This window comes from Cupressus sempervirens, chromosome 6 (assembly GCF_028749045.1).
Source record: "Cupressus sempervirens isolate cs-2001-9-10 chromosome 6, ASM2874904v1, whole genome shotgun sequence".
NCBI classification, from domain to species: domain Eukaryota; kingdom Viridiplantae; phylum Streptophyta; class Pinopsida; order Cupressales; family Cupressaceae; genus Cupressus; species Cupressus sempervirens.
Window position 1 is genome coordinate 286,382,573 of NC_143123.1, and position 17,389 is coordinate 286,399,961.

The following is a 17,389-nucleotide window of genomic DNA, read 5'->3' on the forward strand; positions in this document are numbered from 1 at the left end:
TAGCTTTTTTAGGCTTTAGTTTCTCTTTTCGGGTTTCATGATTCCTTTATAAGGATTCACCTCTTTGTATTTTAAACATTCACTTATTGGATTATATGAGATATTGCTCTTTGCATGTCCATAAGATGGATCTGGCTTTTTGGCCTCCTTGATTTTTCCTTGCCTCTATTCTTTGCTTCATCCATGTGACAGGTTTATGCATGCAGGTGTTCTTGGGAGATTAGTTTTTCACCTAATCTAACATGGTATCAGAGCAAGCTTGTTGCTCGCTGTTCGTGGTTTGTTGAAGCATTTCAGAAGCTGTGTTTCTCGGAGTAGTGGGAGGTCGTACGGACAACTGCAAAATTTTTTTGGGGGCACTTTGGGTTCAAACGGACGCTTCCATTGAATCCAGAAGGCTGTTTGTAGTCAGAATCCATATAAAATTTGTCCATTTTGGACGCTGTTGGTCTGGGAGGCAAATTTTTTTGTCCGACAGGGCCGTACGGCCCCCTGCACGCAGTACGAGGCAAAAATCAAAAAAAAATTGCAAAAAATTTATTTTACGGCTATTTAAGCCACCAGCGGTTAATTAACCGCAGCGGAGCCGCTAGCGGTCACCGGTGCGGTCACCGCTGACGGCCACCGCTGGCGGTCCGCCGGCGGCCACCGCCGCCGCTCCGCCCTGCGGCGGCTCTCCTCCCTCCTGCCGCTCGGCGGCCGCTCCGCCGGCAGTGGAGATTTTTTTTTTGGAGTTTTTTTGTTTTTGTATTATTTTTTTTATTAAAAAAAAATAATTTTTTGCATTTTCAGAGGCCCTGGAGGTTTTTTCTCCGTAACTTGAGCATATGGATGTATTTTTTCAATCCGAAAAATGTGCCAAAAAGTTGGTTCTGAGACGGAGATGTTGGTATAGGTGTTTTTGGGTTTTGATGTAGTTTGGTTGCCTATTTTGGTAGTCAAAGCTGAATGTTCTATTTTGCACTCCGGGAGGCGTATCTTGAGCTTCTGATCTTCGATTTTGGACTTCTTTATATCACTGAAAAGCTCTTTCTGTGCTCTTTCCAGTGATGCTAGTTGTTATTCTAGATTTTGTTCCAGTCACATCCTATTCAGTCTTTTGTGTTTTAGCATTCTGGTGGATATTTTGTTTGTTTCAGGTCCGGAGATCAATTTTGTTGCTTCAGTTGCTTCATTTTGGGCTCTACCTTCTGTTGTTTCAGCCTTATGTCTTTTTTGATCATTTTTGATATTCATTGTAAGCATTTTTATGCAACGCACTGAGATAAAGTGCCACTCTTGCATTTCTGGATCCTTTTCATCATTGTGATTCATTGTACTCACACTATTATATAAAGTGCCATGGGGGGGATAGTTGTTTGCCACTTATAGGACCTCTTTCTCTTTTTTCTCATGCAGTGTCAATGACACATGCCTTTATTGGTGTCTGCACCTCACTCTCGATGTGTCTGGTTCCTATGTTGTAGGAGATTTTTTGGCCCACCTTTTCAGCTGCCTGTCACCTCGCCTGCCTTAAGGGGAGGTTATATTGTTGTTCTATGCTTCTTTGGTTGATGGTTCGTTGGTGTGAGCTATGTATTTAGTACCTGATCCTACATACTAGGCGATTGCAGTGGCTGGCTACCTATGCATTTTGGTGAGATGGATCATCTACCATATAGACATGCTCGGTTCGTGCCTTCTATTTCCATGGAGATTCTGCAGATTAGCATTTTTGATAGAGTTTTGCGGTTCTTCATGCTTCAATGATTCTCTTCTGATCTCTTTGTTCCTTCTTTTCTATCTCTTTTTGGAGTAGGGTTTTTTCCATGTGGTTTTCTCTATTTCTCCTCTTTATAGAGATTTTGTTGTGATTGGGTACCTGATCTAGCCTTGTTGCCAGGACCCAATTCTCTTTCATAGTTGTGCTAGGTTAGCTTCCTCCCAAGCTTCGCTTAAGGGGGGGTGTTAGAGTAATTATTTGTTCTAACTTATTAATTAAATCACTTTGATTTAATTAATTAAGTTGCCTATTACTCTAGTTTTCTTAAGCTATCTTGTAGGTGCATATAATTAATATTTTATTAATTATATTGTGCAACCCTAGCTTTTTTAGGCTTTAGTTTCCCTTTTAAGGTTTCGTGATTCCTTTATAAGGATTCACCTCTTTGTATTTTAAACATTCACTTATTGGATTATATGAGATATTGCTCTTTGCATGTCCATAAGATGGATCTGGCTTTTTGGCCTCCTTGATTTTTCCTTGCCTCTGTTCTCTGCTTCATCCATGTGACAGGTTTATGCATGCAAGTGTTCTTGGGAGATTAGTTTTTCACCTAATCTAACATGGAGGACATGTCATTGTTTGTCCTTTATTCCACATGTAAGGACAACTCTTTTTTATTTCTTTATTTAGTTTATCCTCCTTAAGAGGATTGTGACACTTTGCACACACCTATTATGAATGTGGCATTCATAGAAATGGGAGTTACAAATGCAACTCCTCTCTCATCTCTATATAAGAGATGCTCCTCCTTCTTTCTTCAAAAATATAACAACACTCTTAGCACTTGATGTTATTGTATTGAGCTACTTTTTCTCCAACACACTCTCTCTCTCTCTTCTCTAGGCATTTTCCTTCATTCATAATACTCACAAGGGGTTTTCTTTGCTTTCCCCTTATAAATCCTTGTCTCCATTGTTGAACCATCTTGGTGTATGCTCTTGGAGTTGCTTATCTTATGGTAACATTGTTTCACACTTAACTTACTTGGATTGTTTCTCGTTCCTTGCTCAACATTATCATTTCTTACAAATAAGTATCGAATCCTCTATATATATAAAATGAAGAGGGGATCATCTTAGGGGGATGAAAAACTTAATGAAACAATACTAGTTTAAGATTTGGAAGTTGGTCTTTTCTGTTATTCATGAATTATTTAGTCATGTAATCAAAGAAGAATTCTAATAAGAGAGTGATTTTGGAATACCTATTGTGTTCTTAGTTAGTTGAAGCCAACCAAGCGGGGCCACTTGGGAGGTGGAATAGATTTATTTAGAGTAGATTCATTTCTTGTAATCTCCTATTTGAAGATAGATTTACTGTATTGGTCCGACATCATAGTTACTGTGAAAGTTCCTGCAACACTTATGAAAATCCATCATAGTGGATGCTTGAATTTTTAACTAGTTTAGAATTCATTTTCCAAAGTTTTTATAGTTATATGTTGTTAGTCTAATTGTGTTTATCATTCTATATCAGTACTATAGATCCCTTTCATGAATTTTACTTTCCTACAGCATAGGTATTGAGACTTTAAGGAACTTAGTGCACATATCATGCTGACCCACTTCAAGTCCTACTTCCCTAGGTTGACAATTCAAGTGTATTTTTCATGATGGAATAGATAGTTCTCAAAAATGGACATAGTACCATTGAAAGATGAATAATGGTGTGATTATCTTGATTTATTATGGAATTGTCCATCTTTTGGCACCATTGTTGGGGATGGTGTCAAACTAGGAACCTTTGTGAGTCCTTTATTTTCATATTAGTGTGCTAGTTAGAAACCACAAAACTATGGGCTTGATTAACAAGTCACCAATTCAGTTGCATGCATCGAAGAGGGAGACAACGAGATGAATATCAGACATTTATTCCACGAAAGTCTATTAATTTGTACGAAAAAATTGAAGAAGTTGAGTTTCCTTTTTCAGACACAAGCCCTATTTTTCCTATAGAATCATCCTCAAGAGTAGAACCTCTAGATACAAGTGGTCTTCAACCTTTTGCTGAAATTTTGGCAGTTTCCTTGATAGTGTTGCTCCAAATCCACCAATTGTTAACGATCCAATAACAAAAGCTCCATTTTAGCAACCACCCCATAATCCAATACCTCCAGTAATGGCACAACCTACTTTTCCATTTCCTCTCCCAAGCCTTGTAACCAATGCTAATCTCAAAAATATACCTCCAAAAGCTCTTCCAAAGTTGTATGGCCTTGCAACTAAAGATCTTGATACTTTCTTGTTTGAGTTTGACATACTCTATCGTAGATTTGACTACAATACTGATGCCCATAAGCTCAAGTTGTTTCCAACAACATTGAAAGAATCATCTTTGTGATGGTTCATGGGCTTAGGAGCCAATGTGGAAGGTACTTGGGATAAAATGCAAACTCTATTTTTGGTTAAATACAAAGGGTATTGCAAATCAAATGATTCTAGAGGAGATGATATCTTTAGAATATCACAAAAGGAGGATGAAACATTGGAAGACTATGTTTCACCTTTCTTATATACACTACAGAAGAACCCTCAACATGTATTGTTAGAGGATTCACAAAAGCTAGTCTTCTTGAGAGGGGTGAATGATAATTGTCTAGAGGCACTAAACTTGATGGCTGGTGGTGATGTATATCAATATTCTTGGGATGACCTTAAGAAAATCTGTCTTAACTATTCAAGGTCAACTATGAAAAAATGAAGGGGACACCAGACTACAAGTACTAAAGGAATCAGTTAGGGTATTTCAAAACTTGATATATCTAATCTACTCTCATATTTTAAGCAAGGTATCATAAATGATGTCGCTACACATCTCGACACAATGAATGCAAAGAAGAAGCACACAAAAGATGAGGCACAATTAGCAGAGTACTACCCACACTACCAGAAGCAGAAGAAATATTGCCAATGCAAATTGGTCACTAATGTGGAAAAACAACATCTTCCAAATGAGTACATCAAGATAGTTGGAGAGGATGAGCAAGTATTCTTTGTTGCTCAATGCTAGCCATGGGCCCAACACCAAGGTATGCCTCAGGACCCTTTACAAAATTAAATTCTATATGGTAATCAATGGAAAATTTGTAGTACCCAAGGTCCTCCACAATATAGTCAACCTAATTGGAATAATGCCTGGCAAAATAATCCACAACAGCCTCAATGGCCCCAATATTCCCAACTTTTATGGTCAACCTAGCAAAATAATCAATGGAAAAACCAGAAGAACCAATGGAAACCACTCTAAGGGAATTAGTAGTCTATAAACCAATGGAGAGGACCTTAGCAATGGCCTAACCAAAATATTGGTAATCCACAATTACCACAACTACCACCTCTAGTTCAAAAACCTGCATTAATGCCAACACCTACAAGTTTTGGACTTCAAAAGAAAACTCACTTACCTGCACAACCTCAACCAAATCCAAATAGCCAATAGATGCAACAAACTATGTATTATGCCAATGCTCAACAATATCCTACTTATACTCTAAATGTTGTAGATATACAGTTGAGATCTGGTACAACCTTACTAGCACCTAAACCACCTCTCATAATTGAAATACTAGATACTCCTGCAGTATCAAAACCTATAACTTCTAAGCCACAAGTGGTTGACCCAACCAATGTAACTAGCTCAACTCAAACTCAAACAATAGTTGAACCTCCTTTTCCAGAAAAGCTCATACAAAGTAAACCTACTCAAATAGAGGAACAATCATTTGACACCATTGATCAGTTAAAGAACATGCATGTCCAAATACCCTTATTCTAAGCTATTAAAGATGTTCCTATTTATGGCAAAGACATCAAAGAAGCTTGTCTTAAAAAGCTTGGGAGGAAGAAAAAGGATCCAACTATAGTCCATGTTGTAGGACAATTGGCTAACATCATGTTAGGTAAATTTATCATCCCTAAATATTCTAATCCAGGAAGTCTAGTTGTGAATGTGATTATAAATGGATAGTTTGTTAAAAATGCTTTAATAGATCTTGGTGCTGCTATAAATATCATGACTAAGGATACTATGAAAATTTTGAATATAGAAGGATTGAGGGCTACCCCAACAATTTTGTAACTTGTAGATAGTTATATTGTCACTTCCGATGGGATGATAGAAGATATAGTAGTAACCCTAGACTCTCTACAGTACCCTACAAATTTCATGATCCTATCTCCAAAATTCAATTTATCTGGTTACCCTATCATTTTAGGATGACCATGGTTAGCTACAACTGATGCAAATATAAGTTGTAGGTCAGGGAGTATGACCATATCCAATGGACAGGCAACAAAGAAATTTGATTTATATCCTCCAGCACAACCACAACCAGATTTAAGTACGTCTATATGGCCAGATTTAGGGGATGGAGAAGAATGTATCTGGCAGTTCTGTCTTAGAATTAACTACATATGAGGAGTGTAATGAGAGTTGTTTTCTACTCAAGGAGCCAGGCATTATCCATCATCTCTTACCATGTGAACTAGATACAAGTCCAATCTCTAAAGCTACTATAGTTGTTCTTACAACTACTGTTGAATTGTCAAAAGGTCATAATCTCAATGTCAAACCCAAATTGTCTTCTACACAAATGAAACAGTTAACACAGCTTCTTTAAAAACATGAAAAGACTTTTGCATGAGACTATGGGGATATGAAAGGGTTGAGTCCTACATTATGCACTCATAGAATATACATCAATGAAGGGTGCCTGCCACTCCATCAACCCTAGAGAAGGATTAATCTAGCCCTCAGAGAAATAGTTAAAACTGAATTGCAAAAATTGCTTGATGTTGGTTTTATATATCCTATATTTGATAGTAGATGGGTTTCACCTCTGGTCATAGTGCCTAAAAAGGGAGGAAAATGACACATTTGTGTAGATTACAAAGAATTGAATAAAACAATAAAAAAGGATCACTTTCCTTTACCATTCATTGACCAAATTCTGGACACTCTGGCTGGTAAGAAATATTTTTCTTTTCTAGATGGGTACAATGGCTATAATCAAATAAGTATAGCTCCTGAAGATCAAGATAAAACCACATTTACATGCTCATGGGGTGCTTTTGCATATTTTGTCTTGCCATTTGGCTTGTGTAATGCTCCTGCAACGTTTCAACAAGAAATGATCAACATTTTTGCTGATATATCACATGATTGCATAGAAATATACATGGATGATTTCACAACATTTGGAGTCGCCTTTGAAGAAACCTTGATGAATCTTGAAAAGGTTCTTGTCTGATGCAAAGAACATAATCTATCACTCAATAGTGAGAAATGTTTCATGCTCATGTAGGAAGGAGTAGTGCTTGGTCATTTTATATCAACCACAAGAATACAAGTGGATTCGATTAAGATAGAGGTAATTCTAACATTTCCCATACCTACAAAACCAAAAGATGTAAGATCTTTTTTAGGTCATGTTGGATATTATACACATTTCATAAAAGATTTTAGAAAAATAGCTAGTCCTCTGTATACACTAGTGACTAAGGAAGTTGAATTCATTTGGACACCTGAATGTAATGAAGCCTTCTTGCAGCTTAAGAAACTCCTCACTACGATACCAATTTTAAAAGGACCTAATTGGTCAAATCCATTTCATATCCATACTAATGCATCAGATTATGTTATAGGAGCTATCACTAGTAGAATTTGGGCAAATAAATGACTATTTGACTAAATATTTTAGTCATGAGACTTAAAAAATTTAGTCACGTGACTAAAATTGATCAAATTATAGTAATTTTTTATAATTTATAAGATAAGTGACTAAATAAATGACTAATTTGGTCATCAAGTAAAATCACAAGGTTAGACTAAGATAAGTGGCTAAATAAATGATCAAATAAATGACTAAAAAATTAGTCACCCTAAAAATGACTAAATGAATGGTCGATGGATGTTTTTATTATATTTGTATAATCTAATGAATGTTACGTATTTTATTTATAAACCTATTAGTCACCCTAATAAAAATGGCAAAATAAATAATTATTACGTATTTATACTATAATTTAATAATATCATAGATTCATATACTTAGAAGTTGCATTTCACCAATAAATATTGTTAAGCTTACTACATGAACAATCCAACCACTATTTGACAATATCTCTAAATGGTAACTATTCTAGTTAGAAGGCTATGAAATTTATGTAAGAGGGTGAAGTTTTTTAAAATCATGATATTGGTATAGGATTCAACTATCACTAGTAGAAATTTGGAAAATAAATAACTACACTATTAAAAAATTTGGCCATGTGACTAAAACTAATCAAATTGTACCATTTTTGTTTGCTACTCATAAGAATAGATGACTAATTTGATCATTGGATAAAATTACAGCTAAATAATTAATTAGACAAATAAAATGACTAAAATAATTATTTTATTACTCCTTTATTTGCTAATATCCCTATATGTAAGCATTCTTGCTAGATGGTTACAAAATTCATCTAAGCATTTTGTAATTATATACTTTCCTTTACACATCCATGGATGACTATTGCATTCAGTAATAGTTTAATATTTATTAATAATTTAATATATAAATACTATATAATAAATATTAATCATAATAACATTTGAATAAATATTACAATTGATAACACAATATATACACATTAAACTATTTCTAATTGCACTTTTCTAAAATTATATAGAGTGTATTTATTTTCTTTAAAAGTTCAAAATTAAATACAGATATGTTGTATATGCCTAAAAATGTTCAAATCAAACACCAATTATTACTACATATTTTAAAGTAGAAATGATATTCTAGTTTTTAAATATATTAGATAATTTATAGAAAAACATTTCAAATTCAATTAATTTAATTTTTTATTACATTTTTTTATAAGATGAATAATAAATTATTAAAATATAAAAAGAAATATCATTTGCATTGTAATAAAATATTTATTAAATAAAATTTAAATTTTATCAATAATAATAAAATATTAAAATAATGATTTGTATCTAAATCTAAAATCAAATTGGAAATAAATTTTAATAAAAAAAGTGAAACTATATTATAAACAATTTCAAAATTTTAAAAATTGATTCAAAATATGTTAAGATTAGAAAATTTCTAAATTGATTTTGATTTGCTTTATATTCTTTTAAATATGTTTCTAAATTAAAATTATATATACTTTTAAAAAATTAATTATTTTAAAACTTATGTCTAAATTTAAACAAATCAAATTTTATTTAGAAACTTATAAGAATATAAAGGAAATCAATTTTAATTTAGAAACTTTCTAATAAATATATATTTTATATTGAGAAAATTACAAGAAAATAGAGCACATAAGTTTTAATTTAGAAGCTTTCTAATAAATATATATTTTATATTTAGAAACTCAGAAGAATATAAAGCATATTAAATTTTTAATTAGAAACTTTCTAATAAATATATTTTTTATTTATTAAAAAAATTAATAATATACTTTTTCTTTTGTTAAACAATATATTTTAATTTTATTTTATTTAATAAATATAATATTAAAATTGAAATGATATTTTATAATTTAGTGTTTATCTAAAGTAGACCCAAAAATGCCTTTATAAAGTGTGAAACCCTAATTACTTTTATCTTTTCCCATTTCCATTTTGAGTTCCTTCTAATTTGCGGATACCTAGCTGGCGGTCTTTGCATCTTCTTTGCCTACAGTAAAGTTTGTGGAAACTTTTTTGCAACTCTATGTGAATGCGATTGGCAGGCTTTCTACAACATTTCGCCATTATTCTCTCAATCTATGTGTGCAGCCATGGAAGTATGAGAAAGGCAATTCGAACTGTTAAAATTGCAGGTATGTAGGGTATCCATCCATACATCTGGTAATTCATTCATAATAAAAATAGAAGCAACCGTAGCTTTGGTAATTCAACATTCATAGATCTGTGTATGCAAGAGCCAGGGAGCTCATCAGTAACAATACCCACAAGGAATTTAGTTTCAATGTAGCCATACAACACAACCATTGGTAGATCTCAGTAGTTACACCTTGGAGAGAAGGGCACTAGAGGGCTCAATCTGATATCGACTTTTAATTGCCAAATAATATTATACTTGATGTTGATCTTTATTTCACTGGCTTTGATGCACATGTGAGTGCAAAATATCAACAACATTATAAGGCAAACTAAATTTTTGAGCCTTGATCAAAGTGATACGTACGTTTCTAGAACTGCATGTAGCTGCACAGTATGTTCCCATATGTTATTCTATACTTCTATACTTTTGGACTATGTATATTGTTACTGCAATTTTCACTTTGGTTGATCTGTTATAAAACTATGAGTTTTGTTATTAGATATAGTATGTTTGTGTCATTTTTTATTATCTAATGTTAAAGTTGGCAGAGAGGGTTAGGGAATGTGAAGAGGCAAACCCTCTTGTTGATTACATAGAGATGAAATCATTAGGTTATTATCTTTCTAATTATATATGATTCTTTATCTTATTAGGCTTGGTAGAAGGGAAACAGATGCTTTACTTAGTCTTTTGATTTGATGTTTTATTGATGTTAGTAGGGTTGTTTAGCTTTGACTCTATCACCCTGGTATAATTGATTAAGAAAAATCAAATCTTTTGTTTTTAATCATCATTTATTATGATTGGGAAAGAAGCTATAAATTTGAACTGTAATTTGACTTATTTGTTTATAGTTTTTCTTATCACATTTAAGCAAACTAAATAATGTTTTCAAGACCTAGTTGATATGTCATACACACTTTGTTAAAATTTATTTGGGAAACCTTTTTATGAGGTATCATAGCATACATGGACAGTTGGTCCATAACAATTGCTGGTATTCATAACTCAACTAATCAATTTTTTTCATTTTAAGGTATCTTGTTATTAATTATGGTCAACTAATTTTAATGCGTAATTTATCAATTTATTTTTATCACATTGGATGTTCCATAAGAGTTGTGCAATTTTAAGCCTTGTTTGTATAATTTTTAACAAAACCTTGTTACCCCTGACTTCCATAACAATTATGAGTTCTCTTTCATGTTCATTTATGTTTATCTATTTATCTTCAGTTAAGAGTCTAAGACATTCCATTAGTTTCCTTTGTATTTTGAAAAAAACAATTGTAATTTTAAATAGATTAATTTATTCATTTCCATATTATTGTCTTGTCAATTGCATTTGATTATTGATTTCATAAAAATATAAAACCAAAAGAGCCATTCAATTTTATTTCCAGCAACATTATATTAATTGTCATTATTTTGTTCAAGGCAATTATTTTAAAAGCATGTAAAGTAAGTAATTTTTACAAATGACCAACAAAATTTAGACATTGACAACCATAAATATCATTGCAGATATAGTGATGAGTTAGACAATTTAAATAGATTTGACAGTGTGTTAGCAGATTTCTGTTTGTTCCCTCACTCCTTCTCTGAGGAAAAAAATTCTTGAGAGTGATAACCAGCTTAGCCAGAATGTATGCAAAATGTAAAAGCACAAAACAAGACACAAGAACTATTCATGCAATTGATACTTTCCTTGTCTGGTCTATAACGCATTGCCAATGTTGTAATGCACTAGCATTGACATAGTTTCTTGTGCCTTTTCTTGCATTGGGGTTGACAAATACTTCTGCCCACCTTATGTAGCACCAATTATAGACAAAAAAATCCCTCCCACAAAAAAATGTGCAACTCCATCAATGTAAGTACTAATAGAAAAATAAATATTAAGAAAGTACCTGATAATGTTGAATGGTGATTGGTTTCTATTATTTTGTTTAATCACGGTTTAACAATTAGTCCCCGCTATAGTTTCCTTCCTTGCTAGGAACTAATAAAAAAGTGTTTCCATTGAAAATACATTGATATCTCTTTACTTGATTATATTCTAAAGATTCTTCTCATGATAGAGCTTAATACAGCTCATTTTGCAAAAAATCTAGATCACATTTTTCAAACTTTTGACCACATTTGCTAAAAGAGAAAATGCAACATGATTGCTATTTTAGTATCAGAGAAATGATATGTTTATTTTGTATCTGATATTCTTTAAAAATAGTGCACTCTCTTATTTGAAATTGTTGCTCCTTCAATTGATTTGTTGTAACTTGTCTACATTATTTGAACTTTCAGTATTGTACCTTTGAGATGTCTTACAAATGATTGGTCAATATTGTCATAACTTATCACTAAAATGCCATTATTTTCAAAACAACTAAATTAAATGTTATTTTATGGTTATACCACTGAGTGAATGCACTCAACTATATATGCCACATAAGGAAAACCCATTAGAATAAAGCATGACATTTGATACTCCTTCCATATTGATATTTTTTCCATTCTCTTTCCCCTATGATCACTTTCTATTTTCATGATTTCATGTGACTGAATGTACTTGGAAAATAGTTAAATGTTAGGGAGAGTTAAGTTTCATAATTTCTTGGTCATTTTTAACTAACCCCCCAACTATTTAAAATTTTACAGGAATATTAAAGACATAGGGTATCATTCTGGAAGGGGCAAATCTAGATTCTGTCATGGTAGTATATCATTAACCAGGCAATGACATACCTTTATTCTTTTTCTTAACCATTGACTTTTATTCTTGTGCATTCAGTTGCATTGCATAGTTCTTTCACAACTTGTGTAGAATTACTGTACTCTAATTTTCCATTCATAAATGTAATGAAAGATATTGTTTGCACTCCACAAGACTATCTTGTATTTATATAAATCTATTACCCTTTTTACATGTGAATAAAATGATGAACAAAGTGGTGTATCTTTTCATGAGTGAAATATCATTTCTTTCTTTTTGCGCTTCATGTACTTTCTGGCATTTTCATACTTTTATGACTCATCTTTGCAATTTAATAATAGAAAGCCAATACCACACTTCAAACCCCAAAAGTTTCAAAGTGTACCAATTTACCTTCTAATTGAATAGTTATATAGGTCACTATTAATTCCAGACTTTGTAACATTTGTGAGTATGCTCCCAACCTGTGCTAAAGTGGGTGCTTTAGAACATGGTGTGGAAATCCTTTGAAGCTTGATTGAAACCAAAATTTTATTAGATGGCATAGTTATGAGATTATGACTATTTTGTGATCCCCAACTCTGTCCTTTAGGTGTATTGATTATTCTCTATAGGCCTAATGGTTGTCTTGATTTTTCAATGAATCATAGAGATCTATTCAAAGACGGTCACATTGAATATAAACAATGGTCATATAATGGAATTTCTATTATGCAAGATAAAAGGTCAATGATCTTTTCAATGGGCATAGGTACTATTCTTGATAGTGATCTTAATATTGTTATTTAAAGTAGTAAATTTTTATTTTCTTTTATTCAAAGCATCCGTGTTTGTGATAAGTTTCTTTAGTTTATATTAAGATTCTTGAAAAGTTTGATGTATGAGAAATTTCATTAACCGAAGACAAGGCATCATGCTTTTCTACAAAATAGTGAATAATGAAGGTCACAAAATAGTGATCTATGAATAAAAAGGCCAATGATTATAGTAGTAAAATATCATGAATACATAGAACATTAAGATCATACAATATTGAGAGTAGTCAGAGTGTCATGCACAATAATACAAAAAATGTTTGAAAAGTACAGTCAAAATATCTCAAAGCTAGAGTTGACAAAGCATCACGATAATTGTCACAAGGAAATTAGGAAGTCATGAAGGCACATAAAGGAAAATAGTGCAAGGGGAAGGTAGACAACTACATGGTCGCAAGGGTATGCCACATGAAGGGGCACTAACTTAAAATGTGCAACACTATTATTTGTAAAAGACAGTACGCCATAGTAGAATGATGATTTCATAATATCAAGGCTAAGGAACATAAATTGGTATAGTTAAGGAAGACGATCACTACCTCATGCATTGCAAAGTAAATGGAGAAGCCAAAGTTGTATGGTCGACTTGTAACTTTCTAAAAATGAATTATTTTGCAATCAGCAAGAGGGACATACCTAAAAATGTAAAATCTGCTAATTTGAATGCCCCTATTGATAAGTAAATAGATGATATAGGGCCAGTGCATAAGAAATGAGGAATCATGAAATGATTTACAAAATTTGTAAGGGAGGAAATAGATTTGTAAGAAATAATTCAATTTTATAATAGCTTAGTTAGTAGTCTGTCTTCAAAAATGAAATTAATAAAAAGAAATGTGCAAATTATAGTAGTTTTTTATTTTCATTTTGTAGTTTTGTAGCATGGGGATGATGAAGATCTATTGTTTAATTTTTTTAAATTTCTACAATCACTTTCACAATATGAAAACTATGTATCAAAGTTTTAGATTGCTTATAACTTACCCCTTTGGAACTAGGCACTGATGTATGCCATCATTGTAAAAAATTTGTGTGTAATTTTGGTTGCTAGTTGGGCTGAATAATATTAATTTGATAAGAATGTGTAAATGAAAAATTAATCAAATTGTAAAATTTAGTTAACAAATTTACATTTAAATTCAAGTAGTGTAGTCTTTTTTACTTTTTACTATCATTTGTATATTTGACTCATATGGATCACTTCAAATTGTATTGCATGCAAATAATTATAAAATTCAAAATTTATTGATTTGTTTTTTTTTTTTAAAGCTTGCTTACTTCTCCATTTATAATTCTATTTGATATTGTTGTCCTTTATTTTTAAATAGTTACAAAAAATTATATATAACTAACTAAAAGAAAAACTATCATGATGATGACATCAAAATGATAATTAAGTCTTAACTTATAGATTAAATACATTATTAAATTAATGGTTAAATTAGTGTTAGGAAGACAAATTTGTCAATTTTTTGCATTATTCTTTAAAGGGTTCTAGCTCAATGGAAGAGCACCTACTTTATAAGTAGGAGGATGGTGGTTCAATTCCATCGTGCCCTAATATGACTAAATTAATGATTAAATAAACTACCAAATATTACTAAATATGCTACCATATATACAATCAAATATACTACCAAATAAACTACCAAATATACTACCATATATACTATCCAAAATACTACCAAATATACTATTAAATCAACTACCGAATCAAATACCAAATATACTACCAAAGATACTACCATATATACTATCAAGAAAACTACCAAACAAACTACCAAAATTACCAAACAAACTACCATATAAACTACCCACTAACAACAATAAATGACTAAATCAATGACCTAATAAATGATTAAAATAGTTTAGTCATAAATTTGGTGTGGAGATAAATGTCTGGAAATAAACTACCATTGGTCACATGATCAAAATTAGTCACATATCTACAATTTTTAGTAGTTTATTTAGTAATAAATTATTGTTTTTGTAGTAGTGTATATTAGGACAAAAGCCTGTTAATCTTGAAAATGTCATCTACTATATTAGTAAAAGCCTTCATGGACCTGAACTGAATTACATAGTAACTAAAAAAGAACTTTTACTTGTCATCCATGCATTGAAAAAATTTAGACATTATGTAACTGGATATCCTATTTTTGTTCATATTGGTCACTTAGCTATAAGGTACTTAATGAACAAACTAGCTATAACTGGTAGATTGGCAAGATGGCTCTTGTTATAGGAGTTTGATATTACCATTACTGATAAGCTAGGAAAATCCAACATAGTTGTTGATTATTTGTCTAGATTGATCATTACTAATGAAGATCCAACTCCAATTGAAGATGCATTTCCAAATGAACACTTGTTCCATATAGTAACTCATACGCCATGGTATACAGACATAGTTAATTATCTTTTTGCAAATAGAATGCCCCAACATTTCTCTCACAAAGAAAGGAGGAAGCTAGCAGAGAAATGTTTTCATTATTCCTGGATAGATAACAATCTCTTTTATGTTGGACCAAATCAGCTTATGGGGAGATGTGTCAGGGAAGATGATATATATGATATACTGCATGCTTGTCATGATGAACCATGTGGAGGCCATTTTGTAGGAAAAAGAACAACATTGAAAGTACTTACAATTGGATATTATTGGCCTACCTTACATAAGGAAGTAGTGAGTTATATAACCAATTGTGACAAATGCCAGAGGATGAGCCGACCAACCAAAACTGACAAAATTCCACTCAATCCACATATTGTAGTAACACCTTTTGACAAGTGGGGTATGGACTTCATAGGTTCAATTGACCCACCATCTAGTGGCAAATCCTACATCTTAGTATGTATGGATTATGTAACCAAATGGGTGGAAGTTAGAGTAATGAAAAATGCAAGAGATGAGAAAGTAGCCAAATTCCTATATGAAGAAATATTCACCCATTATGGAGTCCCCATAGAACTTGTTACAGATCAAGGAGCCCAATTCACATCAAACCTGATCATTGAGGTTATGAAAGAATATAACATAAGGCACCGTAAATCCACTCCCTATCACCCTAAAGAAAGTGGGCAAGCAGAGGTCACTAATAGAGAAATTGAAGCCATTCTGACTAAGATAGTGCACATACACAAGAATGATTGGGCCATCAGATAAATTGAAGCTATTCAGGCATATAGGACCACATGGAAGACAACAACTGGATTCACTCCATTTGAGATTGTCTATGGTAAAGCAGCCATGTTGCCTATTGAATTTGAGCATAAAGCATTGCACACTACTTTAGAGTTGAACATTAATCTTCCTGCAGCATAAGAAGAGAGGCTTCCCCACTTGATCTCGCTAGATGAAATAAGAAAGACAGCTTTGGAAAGAACATAATTTATTCAACAACAATGAAATGACATGATGCACATATCCATAATAAACAATTAAAAGTAGGAGATTGGGCTATACTATACAATTCTTACTTCAAAGAGAATTCAGGGATGTTGCAGACTTGATGGTTAGGACCTTATGATATTTAGTATGTATTTGACAATGGAGCAGTGCAACTAACAACAATTGATCCTATCTAGTTCAAGTTACTTGTAAATGGCCATAGGTTGTGCCTCTATCATAAACCACAGACCAAGGATGAGTTCCTGCAGTAGTTCCAACCAACCAGTTTACCAACTCCTATGAACATAGTTCCTATAGCAGAGGGTAAAAACCTTCTTCTTGCAACCATTCCATGACAAACTTTCATGAAACCCTCATAATAAAACCTCATTGAATAAGGTCCATTCTTTCATTCACTTTTCTCTTTCTTCATATCAACCCATCTCATTTCTCTATGTACCATCCACTCACACTCCACATCACCTACACATTCTATTTTTACTATTTTCAATAAATTATACCGTCAGCACCTTTTCTGCGGTCATCAGACTTTGCCACCTCATCAACCTACATGTGGATGTATAATCTCAAATTTTCAAGTATAAAAATTTCTTTACTCTTTATTCATTTTTAGTATATAGGTTTCGATATTTATATCTAATAATACATTATATGTATCATATAAGTCTTAAGCTAGTTTCTCTTTCCTATACCAAAATTTTTTAAGTGTGGACACTTGTCAAATTTTAGTGGGGGGCTGAGAAAGTGTATTAATTTCCAAATGTCATCTTCACATTATCCTAATTCATGTCCATGTTATAGGTTGTACTTTGGTGGCAGTATGATATTTTTCATCAATTTTTAAAAATCTTTCTGTA